Here is a 20,059-nt window from a genome sequence, read left to right on the forward strand (position 1 = left end):
GAAAATCTTAGCAACATACAACCAATATCTTAGAGTTTTGGAAATTGTGGTGTCAGAAAAAGAAAAAAAAAAAAAAACGATTAGAGAGAGGAACATTAAATATGACTTCTAAGCAAAGAAATTACAATCCTAATTGATAAAATTTCAGCAGGCCCATGGAACTTTCTTCAAATCATGAACTTCTGCCTCCTTCCTAAGGGGCCTAGAGATCTGCTTTGCTCTCATTTATGTCAACGCACCAGCCAAGACTCCTTAGCTTAGCCCAACTATGCTGTCAACCCCAAATCCCAAGGGCTGCATATAATCACCATATTTACCATGACGGCCTGGGCAATAATGATACCCACTGACTCTAATGAAACTAAAGTGCACGCATCATTTCGGAGCTGCTATTTGTTCAGGCAGAGTTGCCTGTCAGCTGTCTCTGGCCAAGCTTCACAACCTCCAATTTAGTTAACAAACTGAGACATCACAGAAATCAGTCCTTGTAACAGGCTTCCTGGATTCACTTGGGCTTTTCCACCTGTCTCACATACTGAAAGTCTCTAGCAAAGTGGCACTGGTGGGAGGAGGTCCCGGTGGAGTTGAAAAGACAAGGAAAAGAAAAGAACAACAACAACAAAAAAAAAAAAAAAGAAAGAAAGGAGTTTAAGTTCTAAAGTGGAATCTGCCCTCGAAGAAGAAAATCCAGAGAAAACATTTCTTGGCTCCAGTAACTCTACTGTTACCAGCTGGGCAAATTCCAAACTGTTAGCCTGGTATCTCAGATCTGCCACTCTCAGGTTCCAGCCTTTATTTCCAGTTTTCTTATGAAACTTTTTGGACCTTCTGCCCCATCTATAATCATTGATTAATCTGCCCATTCATTCAGCAAGTATGTATGAAGTACCTAATCTGTACAAGATGCTGTGCTAAGCATTGGTTCCCAAATGAACAGAACTATTTCTCCCTTTCAAATATTCCTTGTGCTGATGCTCAGTCTCAAGGATGGAATGGATGGGGGTAACTATCAAGAAGAATGGAAATTCCAAGGGCCCACTTTAAGGAAGAAGAGAATAGAGGGGAACCTACCTCTGTTATAAAGGCTTCCAGGGAACCACCTGATAGGATGATCTGTGCATTTTCACAAGAACTTTAACAGATCTTTTATGATCTGCTTAAGGGCAACAAAAATACAGAAGAGGAAGTATTGGCTTTAGGTTAGAGTGATATGGGAAAGCTTTATAATGGAAGTAGAATTTATATTCAACTCTGAATGTGGACACAATGTGGATGGCCCAACTTGGATGCTATTGTGTCAAAAGAACCAGATCCCTGAACTTGGGTTTGGAATCCAGGAAACCTGGGTTTAACCCTGGACTGTTTCATGAGTCACTATGTACCACTGAACAAGTCAATTAGCCCCTTTGAGTGTTAGCTTCCTTATCTTAAAAATGATAAAAGTACTTAGTTTATATACTACATAGGATAGTTTTGAGAACCAACTGAGATAATATATGTAAAAGTGTCTGGTAAATTGTAATGTACAATACACATATCAGAAGATCATTAGAGGAGCCCCTAGGTGGCTCAGTTGGTTAAGCATCTGACTCCTGGTTTCTGCTCAGGTCATGATCTCAGAGTCCGGGGATTGAGCCCCACGCTGGGCTCTGCAATCAGCATGGACTCTGCTTGTCCCTCTCTCTCTGCCCCTCCCCACACCTCCCTCTATTGCACTCTCTATCTAAAATAAATGAATAAAATCTTTAAAAAAAGATCATTAGGTACTCTACATTAATTGTTGATTTGATTTTAAACATACATGGCTGTTTCTTCTTCTAGTTTTTACTTTGATAACTTTTAAAAGGCTGTTTTCACCCTCTTTACCTTCAATAGAAGCAGGAAATGATTTGCTTCATACTGTTATTTCTTTCATCACAGAAAATCAAAGTGCTCCTTGGAAATCATCCCATTAATCTCTTGGAGGGAAGGAAGCAAGTGGATACATATTTTGCACAGTTGTACATGAATATCAATTTTACAAATAGAAAAGCCTAACACGAACTATCCTAAGTTACACAGTGAGTAAAAGCAGCACCCAAATGACACAGGAATCTCTTTATCTAATTATCTGCTCTTCTCATTATATACATCCAAAAACCTTGTTCTCCCAGTAGACTTCCGAGTACAGATCTGGTTTTCCAGCTCCAAAATAAGTAATGCTTTATTTAACTTTTAAAGCCTCTGTTTCTTCATCTAAACAACAATAAAAGCTGCCAAACAGGAGTTTTGAGGAGATAAAAAAGGAATAATGCATTTGTAATATTTACGAAAGAAACCTAGTCCACTATCTATAACCCATCAAATGAAAAGTAAAGGTTATTTTCTTGTGTTTTACAGAGTAAGAATTTGCTCTTTAGAAATCTCAAGGGTAGTTGTCCCAACATACAGCAAACTGAGTGTGATTTTGAAAAATATTTAATCATTATTAATGAATTGCAGAATTAATTATTCCATCAATCAGCGAACATTTGTTGAGCTCATTTTATATTCAAAGAATTGTTCTAGATCCTAAAAATATAAAGAAGGATAGGGATATAAAGAAGGATATCAGTGTAGGTTTTCGACAAGCTTATAATTGAGTAGATGAGAGAAGACATGGATAAAAAAGCTGTTAAAGAACAGAAAGTGGTAAAGGCAGTAATATACACAAAATTCAAAAGGATTTCAGTCGAAATGTTTATTCTGCAAGGGAGAACAGGAAAACTTCATGACAGAGGTGACTCATAGGCTAGGTCATGAAAGACACCTAAGATTTCAACAAATGGAAGGAGTGAAAACAAGATTGATGAAGTAGCATTCTATGCAATGAAGCTAGTATGATGAAAAGGAAAGATTAAAAGAAACAAAGTCTGATCAGCTGATGAGTTTGGCAAGAACACAGTATACACTAGAGAGAAATGGATTCTGCTGGAATAAAAAGGTAGGTTGAGGCTAAATCATGTTAGGTTTTGAATGGTGTATTAAGGAATATAAATTGTGTTCAGTCAGTATTGGGACATCATTGAGTGAAGTCACAAAAAAAATGTGTTAGAATATTTGAGCATGTTGTGAGCAGACGGGGAAGAGGTAGAGGAGGGTAAATTTAACAGATAAAATGGAGATGAGGTAACAGATGGCATGAGATCCCAGAAGAGGCAAAAAGGCATGAGGCCAAGGGCATAGGTATACTCAACTGTGGGAAAGGAGTAAGCCAATTTTTCCACTGAGACAGAAAGGAAGGAGAAATAGTTGCAGCTGCACTGTGGTATAGTGAGATCACCCTAATTTGACGTAAAAAAAAAAAATCTATACAACCATTTGTTAGAAAGATTGTAGAAGGGATTTTTAAATTGAGTGGGGACTAAACTGAGACCTTTATGGTCCTTTTCAAATCTACGGCAGGAGATGTACCAATATGGTCCTCATTTTCAAAATGGAGAAAAAAGATATGAGTTCTCACAAATATGAGACAAGTATACTTATTTAGAAGAGGAATCAGAATGGTAGGTGAAATTAGCTAACAGAGGGATTTTTTTCCACTGGCAAAAAGTCGTCTAGGGAAAGTATGCGTATTTCTGTTCACCACCACCACCAGAACAAACTTATACCCTTCTGATCTAAACATTTATTACCTTCTTGGCCTTTATGTGCATGTGCCTTTGTGACCTCTAGGCTTTAGAATTTAAGAGGAGATGCAATAAGCTAGCACAGCTTCACTAAGAATAGTCAGAGTTACTAATTTCATGTTCTTAGGAATATATTTACCAAATGGGAAATCAGGAGAATGATGTGGACAGAATGTAAGAATCAGAACAAAGCATCAGACAAGGTCTTCTGTGATATCTCTGAGATCACAATGGAGTATAATGGGGAATGTTGACACATATAAGGATGTATATGACCCACTAAAAAGATGGCCAGATCTTGTAAGGCTGGCCACAGGCCTAAGTCCTTAACAACCATCTGGTCAATATTTGTGTCAGTGAATTGGATGAAGAAAGAGAAGCCATGTTACAAGTTCACACTTATCCTTTATATAAAAGGGATATATTGAATATCAGAATGCAAATGCAGTTGAGATGGGAAAAAATAAAATTCAATGAAAGCTAATTAAGATAAATATAGATTCATTTACATATAATAAACAACCGTGTAAGTATAGGATTGGGATCACTCCATCAAAATGGAATGCAGGAAGAAGAGCTGGAGATATTAGACAACGAGGAGCTCAGTAGGATCTAGAAGTGAGATAGAATCTCTATAAAAATTTTTACATAGAGTCTTGATGAATAAATAGAAGAATGTTGCTACTGGAGACAGGGATAGTCTTCCTGTGCTCTGCAGGAGTCAGGCAAAGTACAGAGCATCCTGCTCTCTAATAAATATCCTGCTTTAATAGTCATCAGTAGGCTTTAATGATAGTCCATAGTAGCATGCCAAGAATGGTGACATTTTGGGAAATACTTTCGTGTCATCTGAGGAATAATTATGGAAACTAGAAAAGCAAAGACTTCAAGAGGGAAATGAGCTAACAATCATCACAAAGAACTGTCCCATGAAGAAAGGAGTACATATTCACCTTTGTTCCAGAGTGTAGACTTCTGAAGAGTGGGAAGAATGTATAGGGAGGCAGATTTTCAATAAAAATAAGATTTTTTTCCATTAGAATGTCCCTACAATGAAGTACACTGCTTTGCAAAATCATGGTAGAACTACTAGGAGAACTCAAAGCAGCCACTGAAAATGCATCTGTCAGGACTACTGTGGAAAGAATCCCTGCACTTGGAGGAAGGTTAAACTAGAAGACTTATAGTAGCCTACCCATCTGGAAGGGTCTAAATTTTGTCATCAAGTAGAGCCAAGGAGGTAACTAGTATCGCTTATGTGGTAAATTAGATTATTGTCCCATGTCTTCACTCCTTGGAATACTGTGTAACTTTGCAGTGTCTTCCCATCAGGCAAAAAATACTTTCCCATCTCATGACTATGGCTTTTCAATATGACCTGTCTGGCCAATGGAATGAAAGTGGATGTGATGCAAGCAGAGGCTGTAACCATGCTTCTATAGCTTGAGTTGCCCATTTGTGCTCCACGATGTACCATGAAAAGAATTTGCTCCAGGTAGCCATTGACCCTTCAGCCTGAGTCCTAGAATAAATGCACAATGAGCAAAGCTGAACCTAATTCCAGCAGGGAGCCGATCCTAGTTCACCTGCAGCCTAGAGCAGAGCCAGCACGCTGAGCTGGGCTGAGATAAGCCAAACTTCAGTCAATCTCCTGGCCTGTGAGCATGCAAATACTTAATATTGTAAGCCACTAAATTTTAGGGTGGTTTGTTATGCAGCATTATTAAGCAGTGACTGACTAATATACTGAGCTTTAGGAAACAAAAGACTCAAACACTTTTTCTGATTGGTACTAAGATTCTAAAGTTGAGACCCAAATGTAAGAAAATGGCCATACAGCTTTTTTACTCCATATATATTAAAAAGAAATGCCAAGTTATGTTCCTTCTTTGCTACTTAATTTAAACTTGCAAAATTTGGGGGTGCCTGGGTGGCTCAGCAGGTTAGGCGTCTGACTCTTGATTTCAGCTCAGGGAGTGATCTCAGGGTCATGGGATCAGCTCATGTCAGGCTCCACGCTCAGTGGGGAGTCTACTTGGGATTCTTTCTCTCCCTCTCCCTCTACCCCTCCCCATGGCATGCTGTCTCAAACAAACTAACTAACTAACTACTTGCAAAATTTTGCTATTACAATCCATTCTAAACAGCCACTGATAATATAGACAGAAAATCATCTTCCCTTAGCCACTAGTAGAACCATTTCTCTTACCTGAAAGCCAACAGCAGTGACTTTTAGATACTGTTACTAGCTTGGAAGAGTTCTTTCTATTTGAGACCATGAGTCTATTTTGCTGTTAGTAAATCAGTGGTCAGAATTGTTCCTGTTGCCTCTACATTATAATGTAATTTGTACTCTGTCTCTCTTAAGAATGGATGGACCATATCAAGTAGAATATAAATCACCAAGAAGCTTCCCACCTTGGAACTCAGGTCAAGATTGAGTTTTTGAAGACCATATATATATATATATATATATATTTTTTTTTTTTTTCCAGGAAATGCAACTTTCCAGCAAGGCCTGAACTGTTTTCTTTATAGAAGTTAAAATACATGGTTTACTTTGGGTCCTACATTTAGGACTTTTCAAAGACCCTATTCACAATCAATATAAAAAGAAAAGGACAACATTTTTAAAACTTAAGCAAAAGGAGCAGGATCACCAAGATGATGAGCAGCACGTGCTTTGCCCATTGCAGAGGCTCAATGGCTAGTTCTTGGTAATGGTCAAGTTAGTGTGGATAGCAGGAAAGGGAAGACTACTCATTGCTAGTTTGGGAAAAACCATTAGCTCCCAATACAGATATGCATGTTCTTTGCCCTGATCCAAAAGAAAACACCAAAATTTGGTGTCATAGAATCACTGAAAATAGTCATATAGAAGCATCCTCATTCACTTATTAAGCCACGTAAAAGCAAGCCTACACAACAACTTGAAGAATGTTCCTATGATATCATGAAAAGCAAATAATTCATCCCACAACCGGAAATATTGTCAGTTACTTCAAAATCCAAGAAAAAAACCAATTCACTACTTTATAAAATTAATTTGGACTCCCTGGCTTATGTAAACTCTGCATTTCTTCTTGTTCCACCTATTGGACAAATTATTGTTCTTTGCTTTCTACTTCAAAGAATTGCTCCCAAATAGGGAGAACAAAATGAATAATCTCAACAGTGTCCCTATACAGATAACCGTGCCTCTCTAAATGTCTAACCGTGCATACACTGAAACCATTCCTTCGGAAGTCTCTAAAGCACCTGATTCATTCATCCTTCCCTGAAAGGAAGTGGGAGGGAGAAGGATTTATTATCTGAAACAGAAGCCAAAAGGTAGCAGCCTCTATTCAAGGTCATAGCCAAAAGCACAACACCTGATTCTCTGCTACCACTGCTTTTTCTGAGCTACCTGTAAAAAACTATTCATGACTTCAGCACTTCGGGTTGCCCACACTGTTTCCAGCAGAAAGCCACTCTGCAATTTGATGCAAGAGGTTGGATCTCAATTTGTTTCTTCTCCTACAGCAGAAATAAATTCATACCCCAGTCAAGACTGTCATTCCCATCTATGTGTCCTCTCCTTGCCTGCATTTCTCCATTTCATCCCTGCTCTGAATTCGCTCATCATGACAAAGTATTAATGACAGTTAAACATTTTAAATTCAGCTATCTATGTAGACTACTGCATGGAACAGCCAAAGCCACATTAGGACTTAACCACAACTATTCAAAAAGGTCTCACTTCCAAAAAAGTCATAATTGCTAACATGCCCAAAGCCTCTCCAAATTTTGTCTGGATAAAATATCTCTAAGTACTTACATGTGTTTTTTTTTCCTTCTGTTATCTCTTTGGGTGTGTGCACGTGTATCCCGGGGTGTGGGTCAGGTGAGGTGGAGAGAGTGAGTATGCAAATGAGGGAGTGTGTATGTGAAGGAGGCGGTGACAACAGAAGTACATTAGAGAGAGATGAAAGACCAGGGAAGGGTGAGTTACTACCTTGCTGGTTCCTCCCCTGGCAGTTCAGTTCTGTCCAAATAACTCTCGATTAATGCACCAAGCAGAGACATTTCACATTTCCTCCTTAAGATCATTCTGACAGCTCACCAGCTGTTCCATGCTATTTTTTGCCACAACGGCATGGGTAAGCCACAGCGCCTTCTCTGTTACTCTGCCCACCGCAATGCTGCCTGCTGTCCAGGGCTCAGAGTCTGTTCCCCAGCCCAAACTCCCATCTTGTCCATTTCCCACTCACCTTGCACAACAGTAATTTTAAGAGTCATCAATACGGGGTCTTTTGAGGAAACCTAGATGGTGGTGGTGACTGATGCATGAAATACATAGGTAGGGGCACCAGTATGTTTTTATTCCAAGATTAATGAATGAAAATATAGCCATGTCCCTATATTGCAAATATCTGTATATTCAATCATTTTCAAGACTTGAAAAGAGTGCCAGTAAGAAGAATATGGGTATTGAGTTGGACAGACCTGGATTTTGAATCCCTATTCCCTTTCCTAGCTAGATATCTTTCCGAGTATCAGTTTCTACATCTGTAAAATGGGTTTTTGTTCTATCTGAAGATATCAAGAGGCTTGAATGAGACCATGAAGCAACTAGGAAAAGAACCAGAACTTGACTCTGAATTTCATAAATCCTGTTCAGATTTTTCCTCTACTTAAAGACCACCCTGTTGAGGGAAACAAAAAGGAGAGTGATGCAGCATGGGGGAGGATTTACACAAAGTCTAACAAGCATGGTAATCTGTTTTTCAGGCTTATGGCATGTGAACAGACACGTAGAAGGAGGAACAGACAGAGTAGAAAGGAGGAGGGTGAGAGACATGTATCCAGAGGCAAATACACTGACAGTACAAGAGAAGGCACTTGACAGAGAGATAAGAATGAAAAAACACAGGCAGATGTATGGTGTGGATGGCACAGAAGTCAATTTCCTATATTTCCCACCAGTCCCCCAGAGCATCATCATTACAACAAAATCACCCTCATAATTTAGCTCTGAGGTCAGAGGTTCCAATCAGACCAGAAAGAGCTGATACATGTCAGTCTTACTTTTTTGATCTCTCACTTGTTTGCTGCCAGCCCCAGGACTTCTCTCCAGTTCTCTGGAGGGTGCCCTCTGTCATGGCAGAGGGGTGCCTTCAGTAAGATTCCCTTTCTGCTTCACTATCTGGTGACTGTACACTCAGCCCGTGCCCACCCTCGATGCCCTAACTCCACCATCACTCCTGCCACCCCGAAAATGCCACGGCTTAGGGGACACGAATGCATCTTCACAAAGCAGTGGGGCTCCAATCTCTGAAGATATAATGTTCAGGACACTTTGATTATGAAGTAAAGGACAACAATAATGATAATCACAATATAAACCTTCCTTAACACTTGAGGTATATGAGGCATTGTTCTAAGTGCTCTCAATACATCTGAATTCGACCCTCCCATCAACTCCATGAAGAAGATAGTGTTATTGGTATTGCCATTTTACACACGATGGAACTGCCCCAAATCACACAGCTTCTAAGGGAAGGAACCAGGATCAAAATCCAGGCTGTCTGCCTGCACTGCCATGGCTTGTTTACCATCCACTGCCTGTATTAAAACAAAAAACTCATTGTTTTATCACACTTAAAGGGGCATCAGCTGGCTAGATGGTCTGACTTACGCACGGTTTCCTAGTCATCCACCTGACAATAAAGAGTTTAGTCATTTATCCTTTCAGAGCAGTGAAATAAAGAGGACAAACCAGAGGTCCTCAAATGCCTTTGCTAAATGTGCCATCTCTGTCCCTTTGGTGGAGGAGTCCAGGTCACTGGGGTGTTGCTATATCTGTTCCATGGGCTCCTTCTGTCTCCCTCTGCACTGATGGTCAGAGGACACTGGATGCAATGCTTCCTGGTGTTCTACACTTAGTAATAGCTGAACGGAATTAGTGTTTCCCTTAGGGAATGCTCACTTTGATTTCTGAATCAAGTACCATATCCATGATGTGTCTGTTCTCTGGATATATAATCAGAAGATAATCTGAGAGAAGGCATTTAGGTCTCTGCCTTTCTTTCCTGGGTTAGGGGCCCAAAGATTTAGGCTTCACTTCATCAGAGGCCAACCCACACACTCTGCGTGACATAAAAATTATTGCAACTGATGGGGAACTGACAATGACTGCAAAGTGTGATGTGACAGGAAAAGAGAATCCTAGGGCTGCCTGTCAAAGAGATTAAAGCACTCGGTTTCCTCCCACACCTCCGCCTATTAGCAATGATACATTTGGTGACCATGGGCATCAGCACACAGAAATTCTGAAGCATGTTTACAGCTTGGTGTTGTGAGCTGGACTGTATTCCCTCAAACAATATGTTGAAGCCTTCATCCCCGGTACCTGTGAATATGACCTTATTTGCCAATTGGGTCTTTGAGATGTAATCAAATTAAGATGAGGTCATTAGGGTACACCCTAATCCAGTATGACTGGTGTCCTTGCAAGAGGAGGGAAATGCCATGCAAAGAGAGAGACACACAAGGAGAGTGCCATGTGATGACATGCAGAGATTGGAGTGATGTAGTAGCAGGCCAAGAAATGCTAATGACTGACAAACATCACCAGAAGTCAGGAAGAAGAAAGAAGGATTCTGCATGGAACCTTCAGAAGAAACATGGCCCTGCCTTGATTTTGGACTTCTAACCTCTCAAACTATGAGACAATACATCTCTATTGTTTTAAGCCATTTGGTTTGTGATACTTTGTTATGTCATCCCAAGGAATTGGATACATTTGGTGAACACCCATCCCAACTCTGGTTCCTGGATGATTAGTCTTACATCAATTTCTCTTGCCTTCTATGTCTGAGGATTCAGGTAAAAGTTGAACTTTGATATTCCCACCATCAAAGCTCGATCAAGATCCTCTGACTTAGCTAGTGCTTTTGCTTATTTTCTTTTTTCTTTCTTTTTAAAAGATTTTATTTATTTATTTGAGAGAGAGAGAGAGAGTGAGCAAGAGAGAGCAAGCAAGCAGGAGCAGGGGAGAAGAGGGAGGGAGAAGCAAACTCCCGGCTGAGCAAGGAGCCCGACGCAGGGCTTGATCCTGGGACGCCAGGATCATGACCTGAGCTGAAGGCAGACGCTTAAATGACTGAGCCACCCAGGTACCCCTATTAGTTTTCTTTTTTTAAAATGAATTTTCTTTTGTTTAATATGAGACCAGTGTTGTTGAGGTTGGCTGGGTTTGAGATACGTATAAACAGTGAAGAAATAGGAAAGAACCTGGCTCCTGGAGGCCGATAAACACCCCCCCTCCCCCACTCACTGGTGGAATGGCCATGGGCATTTTCTTTAAGCGCTTTGAGCTCCCATTCCTTTATTTCTAAAATGGGCACAATCAAATCAACTTCACAATATTTTTGTGAGTTTCAAATTACTTGCTTTGCAGAAACTGGCCTATTTTCCTATCACGTATTTCCCCAAAAGCAACATTGTATCAAAAAACCAAAAAAGGTTTGGTCAAAATCAAAAGCAGTAATGAATTTTCAGGCTATTATTTTCACTTGGATCTAAGCCAACCCTAGAATCTATGTGAGGCTTTTTCAGTATGTAACCTGTCAAATGCAAAATAGGAGAGGTTACAGGTATAAACTGTTGTCTAATATATCCTAACATCTGTCTTTCCCTATTACTCAGTCACAGACAATGGGGGAAGGATAAAATGATACAATATGTAACAGTGAGTTAGCCAGGAAAATGGCTCTGGTTAACCACTCTGTTTTCTGTTTATTCTCTAGATTGAAGAGAATGTTTTCATGTTTTACCTTGTGTCTTCCACCAACCACAGCTGTTTCTGTAGAAAAGCATTCTTCCTAAAGGGCACATACCCCATGGAATAATGTTCTTTGGTCATAGTAACAAGTAGCAGGGGCAGCCTAAGATCTTTTTTTCTTTTTCTTTTTTTAAAATTTGATTTGGTTTCGTATGTGAGGCCAAGTGATACATCAGGTGACACTGGATAGAGTACAAGGTGCTGAGAGGTTCAGATGGCAAAGCTTCCTGGGACATATCCCATCCTGGAGAGGCCCCATCTGGCCCAGGTAAATCCTAGAGCTGCAGGGCCAAAACTCCATTCACAGAGGTTAAAAACACAGACAGTTCCTCCAAGAGTGGGAGAAAACTTCTGGTTCTATCTTTCCACAGGGATAAGAGGCACAGACATCAGTTGGCAGAAAACAGTACAGTTCTGTGGCCATTCATCTTGTGCTGATGTTTTCCCCCATCTCAGAAGACAGTCTCATTATCTGTCTCATTAAAAATATTCTTTGGTGGCTTTCCAAACAAATCCTCTCGAATGCTTGAGTCTAAGAAATAGGATAACAGGGATAGGGTTCTTCCCACCATTCCTGACATATCAGCTACTTAGATAACTCTTTACTCTTTACTACTTAGCTACTCTAGTGACACATTCGGCAGCTAGATGTTACAGAGGAGGAAGATACAGCCCTATGTCTCAAGGAGTGAATACACATACAGGACCTAAGTAGAAAGAATGAAGCACTTACAAACATAACCAGAACCAAGGCAGGGTGGCAAGTGCCATGGGGCTCATCTGATGGTAAGAATGTATTGGATTCAGAGTGATCAAGAAATAGTTCATAGGAAATTCTGCATTTGAGAGAGAAGAAGAGAGATGGGTAAGATTTTGCCCAGCTGGGAGCATGAAATTTTACTGGTAAAACTATGCATGTTTTAAATTCTGTCCCAACAACCCATCCTCATCAAGTTAGCCACCCTGCAATCTGGACCTATGTTTCCTAACTGATGACATCAGGAGACAGGATGTAGTTCAATAGAATGTTTAATGTGGATAGCGATTAGACTGAGAAGGACCTAACTCTGAATCCCAACACTGCCAATTACTGGTGTTTGGCCTCACGTAAATCCTTTGAATGTTCCATTTCTCAGCTTTCCTACTTGCAAATAGGAATAATATCTACTCCACAGGATTAGTTTCTATATTGAGGTAATATGTATAAAATATAGTGCGCCTGGCACATCATAAGAACACAATGGTAATGTGAGAAAAGCTATACAGTTTAGAAGTAAATCTCTCCCTTTGGAAACAAGCCAGTAGGGGACTGATCCAGGTTTTGCAACTGACTAGCTATGCCTAAATCTTGGGAAATTGGTTCATTTCTCTAAATCTTGGTTCCATCACTACTTCTTAGCACTCATGTGAGGATTAAATGAGATAATATATGTAAAATACCTAATGTGACTAGAATATGCGATGGACTTAATACATTTATTTTTGTTATTATTAGTTAATGGTCGTAGGCAAAAATAGGAAAAAAGAGACTTTTTTTTTTTTTTTTAGATTTTATTTATTTATTTAACAGAGAGAGAGACGGCAACAGCAGAAACACAAGCAGGGGGAGTGGGAGAGGGAGAAGCAGGCTTCCCGCTGAGCAGGGAGCCCGATACAGGGCTCGATCCCAGGACCCCGGGATCACGACCTGAGCTGAAGGCAGACGCTTAACAACTGAGCCACCCAGGCACCCCTAATTTTGTTTTTTTATTACAAAGGGGAATTGTGTAAAAAGTGGATGAGACTGCCAATGATCACTGTCGGTGAACAAGCACATATTTTAGGAGCCAACCACTGCTTCACTCCTAGAGTTTCCCTCCTCACTCTGCTTTGGTCACTCTGGCATTCCGGCTTCCATCTTTGGAGACTTCTGCTCCCTCTGTCTGGAATTCCCTTCTTCAACGTCTGTTATCACTGGCTCCTTCTCATCTCTCAGATTTTGGATAGGATGTCTCCTCCTTCCAGGGGTCTTCTCCAACCATACCATCCCCAAAGTACCTCCTGCCCTTGTTCAATTCCTTTGTATGCCAGCACTCATTGCTATTGGCAACTGATTTGTGATTTACATATTTGAGTGTTACCTGCCTCTTCTCATTAGCATATGGTATACATGGAAACAAGGACCTGGTCTCACTTATTCCCTTTAGAGCCCTTCCTGAAACATAGGAGGCACTCAGGAAATAAATGCCTGAGTGAATGGATGACTTCAACACACTACAGGGTGCCTTGTAGTTAGAATATTATACAAAGGTTCTTCTTCCCTTGGCAAAAGCCAGGGCGGTGTAAAATTCCTCTCCTAACTCTGCCATCTTGAGGCAGGCAGCTCAAGCAGAGTTATTGTGCAGAGCCTGTACCAAAAGAAAGTTGCTCTCTTTAAATTGAAGCATCTCCAGATCTAAACACTTCTATGCAAGGGTATATTAAGAATCACAATAGCAAGAGATATCAATATTAGGAAATTTGAACATAAGGCTTGAACACTGAGCAATAATTGCCAGCAGAGAGATGGAGATTATGGTCTAAATTTTTTTATTTATGGAATATTTTCCTGCAAAATGGCCTGGGGCATAGATGAGAATCAGTGGATGACACATAAAATAAGGAGATAGGGAAGAGGAATCCCAACACAGTCAGAACTTTGAAAACTCCCTCAGTCCAAGCTGGGCTAAAATGCTTACCAGTTTCTCGGTGAAGAGAAATGAATTAGTATCAGCTACACACTATGGTAAATGTAATTTAGTATGGAAATGTCCATCAAACCTCAATATCATAATCCCAACTGACCCAATTTCCAAGTAGAAGAAACTCTTTTTTTTTTTTTTTTTTTTTAAGAGAGAGCACGGGGGATGGGCAGAAGGAGAAGCAGAGAGAATCTTAAGCAGGCTCCATACTCAGAGTGGAGCTCTACGCAGGGCTCACCTCAGGACCCTGAGATCATGACCTGAGATGAAATCAAGAGTCAAATGCTTAACCAACTGAGCCACCCAGGCCTCCCAAAACTCTTTTTATTTTTAACTTGAACTAGGTGGCCCAAAATGACAAGAACAGTCAAGATCCTAAAACCCAGTGTGGGCTACGCAGATACACACTCCTGAGAGAAATGTTCTCTGAACTAGGCTCATTTGGCTCTGTGTAAGTCACGTGTTACCAAACCTTGGAGCTTTCTTTCCAGTTATGGAACTCTCAAAAATGAGCAGGCTCAGAGTTGTCCTTATGTTAAGGGGCGGGGGAAACTGCAAGAATGTTTTTCTTCTTGCTTTTGTAGCATTTGCCTTCTAATAGAAACCAGCAGCATTCACTTGTGGCACCATTTGTCAAATTACCCTTCCCACGAGTTAAATCACGCCCCATGGACAGAAAAGTTAATCTTTTTCCAAAGAGCCCCATTTCCACCCAGGAAGGGGCTTATTTGCATTGCAGGAGCTGACTCTGTGTTATTATGTTTCCACAGCAGCTAGGTTCAGAGGTTAACCACATGGTGTGTTAACAACAATTTCTTTTCATCCTTTTAAAGTTATTTTCATTTCGTGAGTTACCCCCTTGCTCTTTAATTATTCTGTTTAGGTTTTGTTGCTGCCATCATCAAATTTCTATCAGGGGAAAGGGCTGCTACCTGCAAGCCAGGGTGCACGCGCTCCACACAATCTTCTCTAGACCATGCCTTTGACAAAACTCAGCTGGATGGCGCCAATCTCTGCGTTTCTTTTTCCTTCTTTAGGCCTTTTGATACCATCTTCCTTCAGTCCTCGCACACTGCCACCCTGCTCACTTCCCACCAGCAGCCTCCATACGATGTCAGTTTCCCTCCTGTAATATGAGACTCCACAATCCCCACATAGCTTGTGCCTTTAATTAAATTCTAGTCCCCTACCGACCCTGCCAAGATTCAGAGATATCCTAAAAGGTTCCGCATTAATTAACCAGAGCTCTGCAAACTCTCCGAGCCGGAATACTAGGGAGGAAGTGTGGTAAAACAGCGACGTATCAGGATTTCTAGCAGTTGTGCGATGATATTCTTGAGGAAGATGCTTCAGAATCAGCAGAAAGTCAGGTAAGGGAAGAGGAGCATGATAAATGACCATAACGACCCGGGCACAGTACTACATTTATTTTTAAAAATTCAATTTATTGTTTTTTTTTTTCCCTTTGGGAAACTGAATACGATCTCCCTTTCTCCCCTGCTTTCTCTCTCTCTCTCTCTCCTTCACTAACAAAGTAGAAGAAATCAGAGCGCTGCTAAAATAAATAAAACCCCCAATACAGTTTTCATCATTTTAAAAAGTAATCTGGGGATATTTCTCTGAGAGGAATATGTTAATTAGCCATCACCTCTACATACTCTGGATTTCTATCATTTGTCACAAATTCCAAAGAGTAAAACTGGATTGGCACATTAGAGAAGAACTTCTCAATGGAAATGCATTTTTTAAAAAGTGGATCTAATTTGAACAGTCAGTGAATGTCTAAGACAGAGGAGAACTTAGTACTAAACAAGGTAAACATGTATCTGGTGGATGAATTCCTTCAATAACCCCCAAGTGCTTGCCTTTCCTTTTTCTTCAATACCTCCATTGGTGGGGAACTCACTCTCCTAGAAGAGATCTTTCAGTATCTAATTGATTCTTGGAAATGCTACAACTTCCATTAGTTAGTTTTCTGAGGTCTCACAGGACATGTCTTGTAGCTTTATTCCTGGGAAGTCTTCCTTCTTCAGGAGAATACTCCAGATTTTTGAACTAATCTTGCCTATGTGCCCAGAATCCCAGGAATCTACTCTGTTACTTCTGGCATTCTCTCAGCAGAAGGCTTGGCTCTGCCAAGGTGTTACTGAGTTTCTCAAAGGCTACAGAACATAATTCTCCTCCTAATGTCCAGTACCTGTCCTTACCTGGACAAGTTAGGCCTGGCCTGCAAAGGATCTGGACCAAGTCAAAGAAAGCCCTCACTCTCCAGTGGACCCCCAGAAAAATCCAATTAGAAGAATCTTGAAACTGGTTGAATACAGATAAGATCTAGAGATCTAGATACTTATAAGACTCACAGAGTTGACATATTAGAAAGGAACTGGATACTTCCAAAAATATCATAGCAACTGTATAATGAAAAACACAGCTTTTCACTTGTACCTAGCCAAAATCCTCAGAGTCGGACTTTGAGGGGCAAAATTCTCTCTGTCACACAAATGCAGCAATCTTGGAAAGTCAGTCCACAATTCTTGACTGATTTTATAAGAGTAAGATACTATTTCCAATTTTCCCTAAAGATAAGACTCTTGACTACTTTTTAAAACCTCTAAACTATCTTCTTATGAGGGAAAAACATGCCTTCCTATTATAAGCAGTTGCTTATGAACTTCCTATTATTTTGCATTCCAAAGAAATCTCAGTGCTTGCTTTCCTCCCTATTTATAGATCTATTAAAAGGAAACAAACCTACTTTTTTCTTTTTAATCTTTTTTTTCCTAATACAGTAAGAAGAACAAAATCCAACTCCTCAAATTTTTTAAATTCTACAATAGAATTTTAAAATGTTATTAAGATTCCACAAATACAAATACTTCTTGTATTGAAAATGGTTACCCATACAGTATCAAAAAAAGGTAAGAAACATCCCTTTCAGCTACCATCTCTTGAGTACCTCCTACATGTCAGCCCCCATTCTGGAAGTATCAGATCACGTTTAAGGATGTACACACGTTTAAGGGGTACCCCCATATTTGGTACCACATTTAATTCTCTAACAACCTGATGTTAGTTACTATTGCTCAAACTTTAAAAATAAAGCAACTGACATTCAATGAGGTTAATTACCATACCCAACATCCACAAAGCCAGGAAGTGGTAAAATCAGCATGTGACCCAGTTCTAGCTGATATTCATTCATTCTCTCTGATTGAATTGATACAAGGCTTAATGAATAAAGGCTGTGCAAACTATTTAATGACAGGTAATCAAACCTATAAATGCATTAAGCAACTAAGTTATCATTTTCAACCTGTTTTGCATTCAGAGATAGGGGCCTTAGATGTCCATTCCCATTACTTTTTTTTGCAGTGGGGCTGGAAGGAACCAGGGTAGAGCTTAACAGCTGAGCATATCAATTAAACCAAAGGGAAGAAAAGATGAGTAGTGGTGTACCAGGAAGCAAATCAACAGTGCAGAATAATAAAAACGCCTACCTTACCCTCTGCTCTTGGGTAGTTGGTAATTGATAATACTCCTGAGGTGGCATAGTCTGGTGATCTAAAGAATCTCTTCCCAGAACTGCCACAGGCATTTTGTAACTTTGAGTGACACCTGTATTTCTGTCACTATCCAACTGGCCAGAAACCCACCTCAGGAACAGGCTATGAAAAGTCATAAATTGCCATTTTGAAAACTAAGACATTTATTTCTCATAGCTACATGCTTATGGCTACCAAAGAAAAAGTGCTTTATAACTAACCCATGTGTCATAATTTCATCTTCCGCATGGGTATAGGGTTCAGCCAAGGCTGTCATTCTTCATTCTTCCTATTTCTCCCCTAGGCTCTCTGATCAGCAAGCTACCTGTAAAACTCTGATGGTCTGATCATTGACCAGTCCAGCCTAGTCATCTTACCGGTCTACCACTTTGCATCAGTTCCCTTTCATTATTTGTTAAAAATGTAAAATAATATCCTTAAACATGATTGGTATAGAAATATTACTCTATCTGAATAATCTGGAAATCGTGGAAGGAAGAAGTATTATCAGGGTGAATGGTGCTGAGCAAGCGTGGAGGTGTGAACCCTCAAGGACAGTGGCTAGTTCGCAAACAGACAGTGAGACATAAAGAAGTGAAACTGGGTGAACGATAACTTCTGCCACAAATAAGTAATGGATCAATCAGAGCAAATGTCATATTTCAGATCTGTTGCACCTTACAATATCTGCAGCCTGTTTCTATGCAGAATAATGGAGATTCTGAGCTAAAGATGGGAGAAAATGTGGGTTTGTAGCGATGTTTGCCATATTTTTGTTGCTTTTCTTACAAAAAAGAAGAAAACTTAAAACTACAATGAGCATTAGAAAATTGAGCATGTGGGCTATTCACGGTGGAAAAAAAAAAAAATGAGTAAGGCATTAATGAATGAAGGAACGTGACTGAGATCCATGTGGCTCTCCAGAGACACCGCCAAGGAGTTCACACCCCAGCTGCCTTGAAGATCTAGCTTTGGCTTTTAAAGTTTTAAAGAAAACTTCCAAAGGGGAAAAAAAATCTATCCGGAAATTGTTTCTTTGACAAATTATAGACTAGAAGTTATTATCTGCTCATTCATACATTGATTCATTCACTATTCATTAAACTACTAAATGCAGAGCACTGTACTATGTTTCAGAGACACAAAAATGAAATACAACCTAAGTCTTGTCCTCTTAAAGCCTACAGTGTACTGAGTCAGACATGTAGGCTAATAAGTAATGAAAGCAACCTCTGTAGGGTTAGTATTATACTTGGTACTTCCTACCAACTTGTTAATTACATTTCATTTAATCCTCACAACAAGCTGTGAGACATGCATTATTATCATCCATATTTTACAGATAAAGGAACTCTGGCTCAGAGAGGCTCAGTTACGCATGTAAGTCTACGGAGCTGGAAAATGGCAAAGCTGGAATTTGAATTCAGGACAGTCACTCCAAAGCCTGAGCTGTTAAGCACTATGCTCTCATGTTAACAGCTGTGTTGTTTATAGATACTGTGCTTATAAAACTGATACACAGCACAGTTAGGGATAAATAATTATGTTCACAGGACCATCTGGGTGGCTCAGTCGGTTAAGCATCTGCCTTTGGCTCAGGTCATGATCCCAGGGTCCTGGGATCGAGCCCCACATAAGGCTCCCTGCTCAGCGGAAAGCCTGCTTCTCCCTCTGCCTGCAGCTCCCCCTGCTTGTGTTCCCTCTCTTGCTGTCTCTCGCTGTCAAATAAATAAATACTAAAAAAAAAAAAAAAAAAAAAAAAGAATTATGCTCACATCTGCCCAGAGGGCAAACAGAATCCAGAGGGGCTTCAGAGAGGAGCTACTTAGGATGTGAAGACTTCCCTGACTTAGGAGCTTACCCCATGTATTTTTATCCCATTTGGATATGGAATATAAAGTGAAATTCCAAACTGGTATATACAATGAGTCAGTAGTAAAACACTGTCCCCTGTCACTTTTTCCTAGGAACCTGTGAAGAGGTGATAACTTAAAAATGGAATTGATATAAGCCCTAGAAGAAACAATTTAGACCACATGTTTTTAAAGTTCCCTGTAAGGGAACGATAATGCGGGTCTTTTGAATTTTTAATCATTACCAGTGACTCAGCCATGTGGGGAAAGCAACATCTGCAGTATCACCTGTTTTGCACCTGGTAGGAATGCAGTCACTACGGGTGGGGGAGGGGGTTAGCCAAAGGCAATCCTTATCTTTAATAAGTGAACAGTGAATGCATCCACTGATGAGGGAGAGAGTCTCCTGTCAGAACTTTCCAAGAGTTCGGACAAAAAACTTACAAGAGTGGTGGAGGAAGAATAAAAAATA

General features: G+C 40.1%; 1 protein-coding gene across 1 annotated transcript in view; it reads right to left on the bottom strand.

The window, feature by feature from the left end:
• NRXN3 (neurexin 3) overlaps positions 1 to 20,059 on the bottom strand; it is a 1,463,404-nt gene that overhangs the window by 193,880 nt on the left and 1,249,465 nt on the right. The window lies entirely within an intron of this gene.

This window comes from Mirounga leonina, unplaced genomic scaffold (genome assembly GCF_011800145.1).
Source record: "Mirounga leonina isolate KUSES-001 unplaced genomic scaffold, KU_Mleo_1.0 Mir_82, whole genome shotgun sequence".
NCBI classification, from domain to species: Eukaryota; Metazoa; Chordata; class Mammalia; order Carnivora; family Phocidae; genus Mirounga; species Mirounga leonina.